Source organism: Pipistrellus hanaki, assembly GCF_964339955.1.
Source record: "Pipistrellus hanaki genome assembly, chromosome: 2".
NCBI classification, from domain to species: domain Eukaryota; kingdom Metazoa; phylum Chordata; class Mammalia; order Chiroptera; family Vespertilionidae; genus Pipistrellus; species Pipistrellus hanaki.
Genome location: NC_140504.1, coordinates 48,006,815 through 48,020,857, shown reverse-complemented (window position 1 = coordinate 48,020,857; position 14,043 = coordinate 48,006,815). Strand labels below are relative to the sequence as shown.

Genomic DNA, 14,043 nt, shown 5'->3' with positions numbered 1-14,043 from the left:
AGGGTGCCTCTTCTCCCTCAGTCACTGCTGGAGTGTGATCCTGTTGTTAAAACTGTGCCATATGTTTTAGGTGTGCAGGCAGATAAGATTGTGTGTGCTCACCTCATCTGGCATGACCTGTACACTGAGGACTTCAGTATTAGGGATTAGACTGGGCCGTGGTCACTAACATGCCCTGGATCTCAGTGCCTTAATACATCATTGTTTGTTTCTTTTTTCTTTTTTTTTTTCCTTTTCAATTATTTTTATATGAAGTTATATTTTATATGAAGACGTCCAATACATTTGAGGAAATTGTACTTGAGTCAATCCATTCCTGTGTTGATAACATTCCACCATAGAATTTTATACATGAATTTTTCTTGATGACTACAGCATTCTAATTTGTTTTTTGAAACCATTTCTATTGATTTAAGAGAAGAAGGGTGAGGGAGAGATAGAAACATCAATGATGAGAGAGAATCATAGACCATCTGCCTCCGGCACACCCCACATTGGGGATTGAACCTGCAAACTGGGCATGTGCGCTGACCAGGAATTGAACCCCCACTTCCTGGTTCGTTGGTTGACTTTCCACCACTGAGTCATGCCCCTGGGCTAATTTCTCTTTTTTTAAGTTACATTTGAACATAACGTCTTGTGTTCATGGCTTGCTTTTCAGGTTGATCTTTAGAGAGGAGCTCCAATAGGGATTTCACAGTTTACATTATTTATTAAATAAAGAATATGCCCTGTCTATGGGCGCTGGCCTCTGTGAGGTCATAGTTTTCTTCAACCCATCTGCTCCTTCTCTGGAGGCTTGCAGCATTTAGTGTTTGCCCTTCAGCAATGACATATGTATGTGACAATTGAAGCAGTCCCTGAAATCTACTCTTTTCCCATGCTCCTCCATCTGGGTTCCTCTTCCTGCTCCTTTTCCTCAGAGTTTGATCTTTTCCGTCTAGTGATTGCATGGCTGGGCACAGCTGCTGGTTCCTCAGGTCTGCGTTTGGCAGGTGTCCCTTCCAGAGTGCCCCTCCACAGAGCTCCATGCCCCGACCTGGCCCTGCTCCTGCCTCCTCCTCCTCCTCCAGGGTCAGCATGTGATTCACAATCATTGTTTGTTTCCAAGCAGCTTTTACTGTGGTGTGGGTGCTCTCTCTCCTTGCAAAGAATCCCGGGATCTAAGCCACCTCTGACTGGTAGCAGTGTCGTTTGCAGAAGTGTGACACGGCTGTGCAGTGGCTTTCACTGTGACAGTCCAGAAGTTACACCCATCACTTCTGCTCACAGTCCATTCGCCAGGAACTAGTCATATGGCCCCCTACCTGCAAGCAGCCAGGAGAAGGGAGTGTGGTGAGCATTAGCAATCTTCTTCTTTTTTTTTTTTTTTAATTTATTTATTTATTCTTATTTTATTGATTTTTCACAGAGAGGAAGAGAGAGGGATAGAGAGCTAGAAACATTGATGAGAGAGAATCATCCATCGACCAGCTGCCCCCTGCACATCCCCTACCAGTGATATGCCCGCAACCAGTGTACATGCCCTTGTCTTCTAAGGACCTGGGTTGAGCATTACCTGCTGGGTGTCCTTCCCTCCCCATGACAGGTTTGTTGTCCACCTCTCTGGGTCTGAGGGTACAGCCTGCTTGCTATGTGGACACTAAGCTCTTTAAAAAAAATATATATATGTATGTGTATATATATATATATATATATATATATATATATATATATATTATTGATTTTTTACAGAGAGGAAAGGAAAAAGATAGAGAGTTAAAAACATCGACCAGCTGCCTCTAGCACCCCCCCCACTGGGGATGTGCCCACAACCAAGGTACATGCCCTTACTGTAATTGAACCTGGGACCTTTCAGTCCAAAGGCCAACGCTCCATCCACTGAGCCAAACCGGTTTCGGAGACACTAGCTCTTTAAGTGGGCAGCTCCCTCATCAGTGAGTCGGGCTCTAGGAGAGTCTTGTGTTCCCTACTTAAAAACAGTAGTTGTCGAAGATTTACCGTCTTCGTTGAAAAAAATTTCCATGCCGAAACCGGTTTGGCTCAATGGATAGAGCGTCGGCTTGGGGACTGAAGGGTCCCGGCTTCGATTCCGGTCAGGGGCATGTACCTTGGTTGCGGGCATATGCCCGGTGGGGGTGTGCAAGAGGTGGCTGATCGATGACTCTCTCTCATCGGTGTTTCTAGCTCTCTATCTCTCTCTCTTCCTCTCTGTACAAAATCAATAAAATATATTTAAAAAATAAAAGAAAGAAAAAAATGCCCACACGGCCTGGTATCTTCCTTGTGCCATAGGCTTCCTGTCCAGCAGCTAGCTGAGTGACTGTCCCCTGCAAAGTGCGGGAGCCTTATGCTCACGCAGGATCTGTAATCCACTCGTCACCTGTGGAAGACAGCCCAGGAGTGACGGCCAGGCACATCCTTCAGGGAGAGGGTCTCCCACAGACAGCAGAGTGACTGAGGTGGCAGCCAGTAGGGGCTGAGTGGGAGTGGGGCAGCTCCTGGTTTCTAACTGGAAGCTCACTTAATCCTTTTAAAAATATAACTTTTTATTATGGAAACATTTCTTTTGAGGCGGGGGGAACTTCTTAATAAATTACATATGTTATTATACACATAAAGGGTTCCTTGTTATCACTCACTTCAACAATTAGCAGTTATGGGCAATCTTATTTCATCTCAGGTCAGTATTCTGTCCCTCACTCCATTATTATTTATTTTTATTGTGGTAAATACATGTAACAAATTCACCATTAGTGATATTTCGCACATTCATGAGGTTGTGAAACCATCCCCCCTGTGTAGTTCAAGAACATTTTTATCACTCCCAAAGGAAACCCCATACCCATTAGTTTGCTTTCCCCTCTATTATTTTAAAGCAACTCCATCTGCAAACATTTTAGTGTGTATCTCTAAAAAATATTTTTTTTTATTCATCACCTGAGGATATGCTTTACTGCAGGGGTCCTCAAACTTTTTAAAGTGGGGGCCAGATCACGGTCCCTCAGAGAGCTGGAGGGCCGGACTATATGAACTACTAATTCCTACTGTAACACCTCGGCTGCTCTCACTGCCCAAAAAATCTGGCGGGCCGGATCAGACGCCTCTGCGGGCCGCATGTGGCCCGCGGGCCGTAGTTTGAAGACCCCTGCTTTACTGGTTTTTAGAGAGAGGGGAAAGGAAGGAGGGAGGAAAGGAGGGTGGGAGGGAGGGGGAGAGAGAGAGAGAGAGAGAGAGAGAGAGAGAGAGAGAGATTGATTGAGATTGGTTGCCTCCTGTATAGAACCTCATTGGGATTTGAACTCACAACTTAGGTATGTGCTCTGACCCGGAATTGAACCAGGTATGGTGTATGACCAGTGCTCCAACCAACTGAGCACACTGGCCAGGGCAAGGACTCTTAAAATTTAAACCACCATCACACCTGAAGTAACAAATCTTTAATATCATCACCTGTTCAAATATCTGAATGTCATTTTAAAAAATTGAAAAAAATTTTCCATTACAGTTTACATTCAATATTATTTTGTATTAGTTTCAGGTTATGCATAGTGTAACTGCCTACTATATCCGTTGGTTAGAGAATCATATACTTTACAAGTTTTCCCCCTGGTATTTCTAGTACCTACCTGGCACCATACATATTTCTTACAATATTATTGACTGTATTCCCTTTGCTGCACTTTACATTCCCATGAGTATCTTGTAACTACCAATCTGTATTCAGAGAGATTCCGAGAGCCTGTATTTCACCCTGAGTTATTTGACTGCCCTGGTGGGGATGGTGGGAGGAAGGGAATTTGGAGAAATAGGATGTTTGAAAACCAGAAAGGAAAATGAAGGCGCTTTGAAATGATGCTTTAAATCACTGAGAAAATAGAATCCAGTTAATAAGAATATAGTTTCATGCCAGTTTGTAGGCACACATCCAGGATGCCCTGGGAGGTGTTTCTCTGCCAAGTCTTATAAAACTCAAATGTCATTTGGCTTCGGGCATCACCTGGGTCAACCTCCTCCTGGTGTAGATACCGGTGTTGGATGGTTGTGTCAATGGTGAATGGCACCAGATGTTAGAGCTCGGTCCTTGAGTTTTGGCTAAGAATTCAGAGCCAAGACTCTAACACATGAAAAATAGTCTTTAGAAAGACACAGAGGTAGAAGAATTTTTGAGCCCTGAAAGAAGTCAGCCAGCTGGGCTGCATGGACTCAGGGGGAAAAGAAGGGTCCTTGGAGCTCAGGAGAAAGGCAAAGAAAACACACGTGGGGGAAGAAGTGGGAAAGTGAGGGAAGGAAGTGGGGAAGAGATAGAGATAGAGAGAGAGAGAGAGAGAGAGAGAGAGAGAGAGAGAGAGAGTGTTCTAGCACCCGGAGTTTTTTGCCTTGAGGGTATTTATCTGGAAGTCTCGGGAGGATCTCAATAGAATATTCATCAGCTTTCCAGGTGCGTCCTTTCAGGGTCATGGTCTCTACCTGATGGTTGGCACCGGGGCAGGGGCTCATTAGCCATTGCAGCTGGTCCTGAGGTCAGCCATGGTGTTGCCCCACTTGGCCTTGCTGATTTTCTGGGCCTAAAGCAGAAACATAACAGGCCTAGATGTTATGCCCAGGGTTTAGCGGTCGAATAAAGGAGTTATACGAGGCTATTCTCCGGCCCCTTTTTCCTCCTCTAGGGGGTCTCTCACACGACTAGCAACATGCCAGGGGAAGAAGCAAGGTCAGGGGAAGGCCCACACTTCTAGTACATGACCAGAACTATGAAAGGTCAGGGAGTCTAGACCACATGACCAGCGATATGCTAGGGGAGGAAAGGTGCCCCTGGGGGTGAGATCCCACCCTACCACCGTTCATTGCTTTCCGCCTGGGTGACCTTCTGTACCAGGCCTTCTGTTCCCACTCTGCTCTTATCTAACTGCCTACTGTATCCGTCTGTTGTAGAGTTAAAACCAGAGGGGCTTGAGGGGAGCACATAGGCCTAGTCCCTTGCTTTACAGAGGAGGAAGTGGACTCAGGCCACTGTGATTGGACCCTGTGAGCGACACTGGCTTCCTGGCCTCATCAGAAAACCACTGTGGCTGCTCTGCCATCAGGAATGCCACCTGCTAAGTCACAGGGAAGTGATCGGGTCCCTGGAATCTCTGGATGCCCTGCCTGCCTCTCTGTTCAAATGGGACAGCGGACACGGAGCTGCCTTTCTTGGGGGCCCTCTGGCGGGGTGGGGCCGGTAAGCATTGCTTCTGTTCTTTTTGCTCTTTCCCCATCCCATGGCAGTGGGAGCAAGGCCAGGCATGGGGAGGTTGGTCAGGTGAGAGGCAGTTGCCTTCAGCCTAGCTGGAGAGAGCCCCCAATATTTACCTGTGGCCTCAAGTGACTCTGTGTGGCTACCGCCTCGCTGGCAGTGCCACGCTATGCTATGACATGCCAGGTCCTCTTCACTGAGCAGTGTTTGTATCCAGGGACTCCTGCAGATTCTTGGTCTCAGAGAGGAGTCTGTGAGGCAGCCCTGGTACAGGGACCGTGGCTTTGATCTCCACCACCCAGGGAGGGTGGGCTCCGGGCAGCAGACCCAGAAACACCGGAACTCATCTGCCCGGAGACCACACCCCTCGGAACCAGGCTTTGATTCAGGACCTCATCCTCCCCTGGCAACTGCAGCAGCCCCTGAGCGGCTCCCTCCTCAGTCTGCCGTCCACACTGCACCTGGGAGACCTTTGGTCTGTGCAAGCCTCATCCTGTCATCTTCTGATCAGTGACACTCTTGGCTTCCTGCCAGTTCACAGCGCTGGAATCCTCTGCAACTTGTCCCAGCCTCTTCTCCTTCATGCCACTCACAAGTCCTTTTCTCCAAACCAGCTTGCTTTTTGCTCTCCTAACACATCTTCCAGGCTCCCGGTCCCTCCTTTTTTGCTGGTCTCTCCTTCTGTAATCCCATTTCCCACATAGAAAGACTCCGGTACATAGCTCCTTCAAGGGCTGTTATGGATTGAATTGTCTCCCAGTTGCCCCAGCAAATTCATATGTTGAAGCCCAACCTCCAACATGATGGTATGTGGACATGGGCCTTTGGGAGGTGGTCAGGGTTAAATGAGGGCATCAGGGTGGGGTCCTGGTTCTGTGGGATTGCTGTCCTTATCAAAGAGGGAGCTACAGAAGAGCACAGTCTGAGGGAGAGAAATAAAGGGACAGGAAGAGATTAACCTACGAACCTATATGCACACATGCATAACCCATGGACACAGTTTAAGGAAGGCCTGGGGTGGGGCGGGGGTTGGGTGGAGGGGGGCAAAAAGGGAGAAAATCAAAGACATCTGTAATACGGTCAACAATAAAAGAAAAAGGAGAAAACAAAGGGCCCGTGAGGAAAAGTGAGAAGGTTGCTACTTACAGGCCAGGAAGAGAGCTCTTATCAGAAACCGCATTGGCCAGCACTTTGATCATGGAGTCTGGGAACTGCGAGAAAAATCAGTGTCTGTTGCTTAAGCCACCCACTGTGGTATTTGGTTAGGGCAGCCTGAGCTGTATAAGATAAGGCCCAACTGAATACCATCTCCTTCCCAAGCCCACAGCTCTGCCCTCTCCCTTCCTGGACACCGGTCACAGGCTTTTTTGGGCTGTGGTTGCTGTCATTGAATCCCATCACTAGCGTATAAGCAGTGTGAGGGCAGGGGCCTTGTTTTGCTTATACTAGTCAGAGTGCCAAATATTATATGTTTATTCAACTAATAATTGAATGAATGAAGCACGCACACGTGCACACACACACACACGCACAAACGCGCGCGCACACACACACACACACCTCCTTTACAGTTGGCTGTTATGCTGCGTAGAGTCCTTTTATGGCAGCTTTTCCGTGATTTCTGCTCTTGAGGATCACTTAACCTGATCTCCCCAGGACACTAACATGCGGGTGAGTAGGGGACTGTCTGCGTTGTTTTTCCACCCTCATTATGCCATGGTTTGCCCGAATGGGCAGCTTTTCCCAGCCCGCTTGGTGAGAGGGAAGGAATGGCTCTGGTGATAGCACCAAGGAGAAGCGAGGCCAGGGCCAGACCCGGACTACGATGATGGGGGTGAGGGAGGTGGGGGCAGGGAGGGGGGATTTGGGGAAGGAGAGTGCATGAGTCCCTAAGCCTTCCTTGCATTGTCTTCCTTGAGGAATAGTGGCCGTCTCCTCTGTCTTTGGATCCCAGTACATAAAAGTTAGGTGATGGAGAGAAGTGGCTCCCTAAATGGGGGGCTGGAGGGGAGGGAGACTCAATTATATCCCCAAGAACTACTGGGAGCAGCCCAGAGAGCCAGAGTGCCAAGAGGCACATCACATCAGGTACCAGGACCCCTCGCCAGCGGTGCCATGCCCGCAGAGCAGAGAGGCCGCCCTGCTCAGTGGGCCTGGCACCCCTGGCTCTCCAGCCACCACTTTCTCACCTCTCACTCCCTTTTCACTCCAGTGTGCCGAAGACATTCCCTGATTTTTCACTAGTGGCTCCTTTGCCCTCTCTTTTCCCAGATCTTTGCATGTCAGGTGTCAGCTCAAATGTTAGTTGTGCCCAAGGCCTTTCCTGTCTTCCCAAACGTCAGTAGCCCCGCACCACACCACGCTGCGGCCCCTCACTGTTTTCCGTTCCCCATAGCCCTTTCCGCCGTCCGAAGTCATCCGTCCAGACTGTGAGTCCCCTGAAAGGAGGGCCCTGCCTGTCTCTTCCCGGCTGTCCTGCAGTGGGGAGGACTTTGCCTGGCACACAGCAGGGGTAATAGATGCTTGTGGAATGATCGAAAGAATGCAGAGTTGTCTGTCAGGAAGAGGAAAGGTTCTAGGCAGGGGTCCTCAAACTTTTTAAAGTGGGGGCCAGATCACAGTCCCTCAGAGAGCTGGAGGGCCGGACTATATGAACTACTAATTCCTACTGTAACACCTCGGCTGCGCTCACTGCCCAAAAAACCTGGCGGGCCGGATCAGACTCCTCTGCGGGCCGCATGTGGCCCGCGGGCCGTAGTTTGAAGACCCCTGTCTAGCGTCTTGGAACTGTGTGGTGCAGCACTGGCCGTGCGTGCTGCTGGTGGGAGGAGCACTCAGAGGGTCTGGCCCCGGACTGGGAGAGGGGCTCCCGCTGGGCCTTGCCAGCTACCAGCTTCCTGGGGAAGTGCCTTTCCTCCTGAGCAGCCTACTGCTTCTAGCAACATCGAGTTTCCGTGTTTATTACCGCATCTCAGGCCTCTCGTTAGACGCCGAAGGAAAATCTGGTGCAGATCCAGATTCTCCTTTTCAAAAGGAAAAGGGTTCTCTATCTTTGAACAGAAAAGTGGAGTTCTGCCTGCACTAGAAGGTTTTTGTTTTATTTTTTTTAGAAGGGTTTTTGACAGCAGGAAGACCCTGAACTTAGGAGGCATTGTTTAATATTAAAGTTGCCAAGCATTATGACTCTACTTGAATACGAGTAGAGTAGAAAGGGTTTTAAGAAGAAAACAACTCATCCTGGCTTCCACAGAAAAGGAGCATTCTTTTTTTTCCCCGTCTGGTATGTGTTTGTAACTTCCGTAACCACATAATCATGATTTTATAATTGAAATCAGTTGGGAATAGTTTTAAGACTATTCAACTCGTCCAAAACGGGCCGTCACTACACTTTGGACCTGTCAGACTTAACTGTTTTATGAGATACACAGCAGCTTCCTCTCCTAATATTGGACCGAAGTATTCATAAAGCCAATTTGCCCTGACTTAGTAATCCAGGAGCCAGACCATAACTGACCTGTGGGTAGAGGAGAGAAGGGGTAGGTCATGACCTCCAGATTTAATCCGAGCAGCGCAGGCTTGGAGAGCAGTCAAGATGCCAATAATCTGGACCCCATCCTGCCCAAGGTTGAAGTGTCGTATGCTTACACAGGCATGCTAAAGGCTTTCCTTCACACAGGCACACAGGAAATTAAACCACAAGAAAGGCCAAGTCAAAACTCTTAATCCACCCTAAACAATGAAATGTAGAGTGTGGGTTTATGGTTTGGAAAACAGATAAAAATAGCACCGAATGACTCAACAAATCGGCCTCCCCGAGCTTCCTGAGCCACTGGCGTGCCGAGATTCTGGCAACAGACCCTGGTGCCTGGCTGGTCACAAGCTGCCCTCCTTTGGGAAAGGGGAACCTTTGGGAAAACCCAGTCCCCACTTCTGCTGTCTCCTTCCCAGGTTCCCAATTCTCTTATACTCAACTCCAGAAGTCCCCCGTCCAGGCTCACCAGTGTCCTTTCGTGGGTGTGACTGAGAGTGAGGCCCCCGCTGCTGGGTGTTGGGTGTGGAGGTCTGTTTTGGAGCAGTGCTGGCTTTAACGGGCGTGTCCTGGTGGTGAGGTTTGCACTCTCTTACAGGGCGGGGGGTGCTCTGCTGCAGCCTGCCTCCCTCACCAGATGAATTTATGTCTCCCAAAGCTCCTCTCTCTCTCTCTCTCTCTCTCTCTCTCTCTCTCTCTCTCTCTCTCTCTCTCTCTCTCTCTCTCTTTTTTAATTCTTTTAGGCCTGGAGCTCTGAGAATACAAATTGGCCTCTGAGAGAAAGACTCATCCCAGTAGACTTGAGGGTTCTAAGCTGCTCTGATACCCAAAGGCTGCCATCGCCTTTAGTTTCCCCAATGTACTTGGCAAGAAGAGATGGGGAAAATGTAGCACAAATACAAGATAAATGACAGGAAAGAGAAACCAGATGAAACTCACTCCTAGCTTACCATTTGCTTTTTCTTTAAAAACTGCACCTGGAAGCCCAGAAAACCACCTGGTAGTGAAGTAGGAGGAAAGTAGAAGTTTCTAGATGGACTTGCCTTAGGAAAAAGATGATAAAAATGGTTAAGTCTGGCCACTCTGTGAAGGAATTCTAAAGAAACTCGAGGCCATAACAAATTGCCTTAAGTCTGATATATAGACCTAAATGATTTGGCTCAATGGATAGAGCATCGGCCTGATCACGGGCTCAATTTCAGTCAAGGGCATAAGGAAACGGTAGATCAACCCAGACTGAGGGAGATTTTACTAAATAATTGGCCTGTATTCCTCAAATTATCTAAGATTGCACAAGACACAGGCTGAGGAGCTATTTCAGATTGAAGAGACATGACATGGCATCCTGGACCAGAAATTTTTATTTCATTTTTGGAAAAGTGACAGATTTTCAGTGAGACTATAAATTAAATGGTAATAATGCATTAACGTTAACTTCCTGGTTTTGATGGTTGTACTGTTATAAGAGAGCCCTTGTTTCTTAGGAAGTCCACATTGAAATATTTAGAAGTTAAATCATTTTTCTAGCTTTCATCTGCAGTTATGTCAATTTGGCATCATATGTCATGCCTCCAATGAAAAAATTAAAACAAATAACTTAAATCTTATTTAATTAAAAAAGAAATGAAATTAATGAAATGAAATAAAATTTTAATTAAAACAGTAGAGTGAATTGATTAGTGCTTAATAAGTACAATTTGGTAGGCAGAATCTTTTCGATTGCAGGGTCTGTGATGGGCACACATTTTAAAGAGGGTTTCTCGGGGATGTCTGCACCATAGGAAGGCAAGTAGTGTTTTAAATGAAAATTTGAGTTTGGACTCCCAGCTCATGGGCCAGACTTTGCACTTCTCTGTACCCTTGGGTAATTGTTATTAGAGTCAAAGTAAGTAGGACTCTAGTAAGAGTCCTTATTAGGAAGGGCTTCTTTTTTTAAAATCCTTATCTGAGGACATGATTATTGATTTTGAAAGAGAGCGAGAGTGAGCGAGCGAGAGAGACAATGATGTGAGAGAAACATTGATCAGTTGCCTTCTTGTATTGTACCCCAACCAGGAATCAAACCCACAACCGGGTATAAGCCTTTGACTGCCAATTGGCCCCACAGCCTTTGGTTGTGCAGATGACACCACAACCAACTGAACCACACTGGCCAGGGCCGGAGGGGCTCCTCTGAACCTTGGTAAACCGGGATGAAAGCAATGAAACCTGGACTGTGTCTGTGATAGGAGAAAACTATAAAATGGGAAGAGCAGAGCCCTACTTGTAAAATTTAAATCAGGTAAAATGCATAAAAACACCTAGGCCGGTACCTGGCACATGGGAACCTTATCATTCTATAGATAGATCACTTACTTTTTTTTTTTTTTTTAAACAACGTAGCATGAAAATCAATAAACGCACATGACCTTTTGGTAGGAGGCTTGGCTCAGGAGGCAGGAAACCTGTGGGGCCATTTGACTGCTGGCAAGCCCCTTTCCAGTCTTTCACAAGGGAGCAGATGTTGCTCCTGAAAAGATGAAAAACCATATATCTTTGTTTCTCCTGCTACAAAAGGATAGGTAGTTCTTTACGTGTGAATCTCAGAAAGGCATTTCTGGGTTCCTAAAGTGGAGAAGCTTTTTTCCCCTTTAACATTGGCTTGATGTGGATTTCTTTTTTTCTTTTCTTTTTTAAAATATATTTTATTGATTTTGTACAGAGAGGAAGAGAGAGGGATAGAGAGTTAGAAACATCGATGAGAGAGAGTCATCGATCAGCTGCCTCTTGCACACCCCCTACAGGGGATGTGCTCGCAACCAAGGTACATGCCCTTGACGGGAATCAAGCCTGGGACCTTTCAGTCCCCAAGCCGACGCTCTATTCATTGAGCCAAACCGGTTTTGGCAGATGTGGATTTCTTGGCCCAAGGAGTGATGTGCGGCTGCTCTTCCTCAACTCCTTCATGGTCCCAGGGGGAAGTCGAGGCTGTGCCTGATCCCACTTAGCCTTCTTGGGGAAGCATCTCTTAGTTGCAGGGCCTTATGCTCTAAGCTAGAGAGGAGGCTGAGGGAGCCCTGCAGCCGGAGTGTGGAGAGCGGGCAGAGATGAGAAACAGAATCCCCGCAGTTATGATAATGAACCTCAGAATGTGGGACTTGCAGGGTTGCGCTATGAGCATCAGGCAGACCTGTGGTAGCCAAATCACTATTTCCAAAAAGCGCCTGCCGTTGCCAGGGGGCTATGGAAAAAGCTTGCGGTAAGAGCCGAGACCAGGCCTCAGTCTCTGCCGGGGAACAAAACCAGAGTGTGGTTCTGCCCCAAACAGGAAGGAGAGCTTAGACTTTTGGGGACAAGAAATAAAGTTTATAGCGGACGCCAGGGAGCTATAAGCTGTGGACAGGCCAGCAGGGACCACGGACATCTATACCATAGAAATGAGAGAGAGAGGGATTCTGCTCTCCAAATCTAAAATTCAATTTCCCCTGCACATTGGGCTTCATAAAGAAGTCCATGAACTGTAATTTCACATTGGCAATAGAAGCAGGAGGAAAATTGAGGCCAGGTGTTGCACCTGTCATTCTATGTGTCCCTAAAGTTTTTCAGCCCGGTTGGAAATAAATTATGCCCTGTCCTAAATTATATGATTAATACCCAGTCACAGAAGGTGCTAAGGGTGAGGGAGGGGACTCATGTTATACTGTTTCTGAAGCAAAACTGCATCTTTTCATAATAATTTGTTTTGTCCACAAAACAGGAGCTCCTATGTATATATATAAAAAATGTTGTGGCTGCGTCATAGCTGACATTGCTTTCCAGGCTTAATTTTGAGAGGGGGCGAGCAGGGCTCGAAGAAAGGACTTGTTGTATAGCTAATCCATAAACTGACTGCGGTCATTAATTTCCACCTCTTGGACCAAAACCTTTTACCAGAGCTGCTAACAGGTTGTATAAATCACTGTTATGAACTCCATTTCCTCCCCTTCACCTCCTCCCTCAGAGCTGGGGGCGGGCTGCTAATGTGGAAAACATAGATTAGCACAAGGGACAGCCTGGGACTTCCTGCCGGAGCAGCGCCCACAGAACCGAGCGTGGTCTGTATCCTGGCTGCCCTGCGGCCCGGAAGCCGGGGCAGCCTGGGGAGGGAGGGAGGGCAAGCATTTCAGAGCCCAACACATCGGAGTGTGAACTGCATCCCTGCCCGTTACCAGCCATGCGAGCTTGATTACCACACTTCTTCATTCCCTCCTAGGTCAGGCAAAAATAACGCCAATCTTAGGGCCTTTGGGTGATTAAATGAATATACTTATTCACATTGGCTATTATTAAAAAACCCCTTTCATCTTTCTTCTGTGGCGTCAAATCCCTTTCCCCTGAAGTTTCTCCAGTGGGCTCTGCTCAGTGAAAGGGAACTCCGATAGTCTTCAAGCTTCTTGGGAGGAAGGTCTTGAGGGAGAGGGTGGGGGCCGCGGGGAAGTCCCATTGCTGCACCAGACACTCAGGAGCTGTCTGATGTTTTCACCCTCCAGGCGGCAGCATTTCTTGCTTTAAAGATAGCGGATCAGACTATCGAGCCAGGCAAATCTGTGCTTGCTCTCAACTCTGCCGCTTCCATGCTAGGCCGTTGTAAAGACGCTGCCAAAACTCTGAGCTTCAGGTTGGAAAACCAGAGGGACTGAACCCCATCTGGCAGAGTGGAGTGGAGGGTCAGGAGCTGAGTCAGCACAGGCACCTCCCCCGCCCCACCCCACCCTGCAGTAATGGATGGACGGACCAGGCTGGAGGAGCCCAGGAATCTGTGCCCAAGGCCTTGGCCCCTTGGCACGATCCACTCCGTTCCTTCATAGCAGCTATTTCCATCGTTTGCCAGCTGTCCTGCAGCTGGGCCTGACACAGCAAAGGGAACGGAGGGGGGGTTTGAGGGACAGGGAAAGGCCCAGCTGGGAAGTGACCCCAGTTCCCTGTTGATGTAGAACCATCCCAGCCAATGTCACCTGCAGACCCCCCCCCCCCCCCCCCCCCCCCAGGGACACAGCTTGGGTCTGTGCCTTGCAGTGGCAGCTCTCCATCACGGCCTGAGACCTTCCAGTGGGAGAAGCCCATTTGCTGTGGCTGGTGTGGCGCAGGCATCAGGATTGTGCCTGTCCTGTGGCCTCAAAACAGCTCCTCGGGGGGGTCATGAGCCTCTTACTGTTGGAAGTCTCCACCCCTTCTCCTTTGCCCTCGCTGGCTGCTGCAGGCCAGAGGTGCTGCTGACCAGCAGTTGATCCACAGGGGGATAAAGCAGGTGGCAAATTGC

At 48.2% G+C, this 14,043-nt stretch overlaps 1 protein-coding gene and 1 long non-coding RNA gene across 2 annotated transcripts in view; one reads left to right on the top strand and one right to left on the bottom strand.

Moving 5' to 3' along the window:
- Positions 1-14,043, top strand: part of XXYLT1 (xyloside xylosyltransferase 1) — a 159,369-nt gene that overhangs the window by 61,703 nt on the left and 83,623 nt on the right. The gene's annotated exons all lie outside the window — the stretch shown is intronic.
- LOC311616298 lies at positions 6,048-7,761 on the bottom strand. The gene is made up of 3 exons (XR_014793874.1): positions 7,426-7,761; positions 6,383-6,447; positions 6,048-6,158 (listed from the first exon to the last, which is right to left on the bottom strand). It is a non-coding gene; the product is annotated as an uncharacterized lncRNA (long non-coding RNA).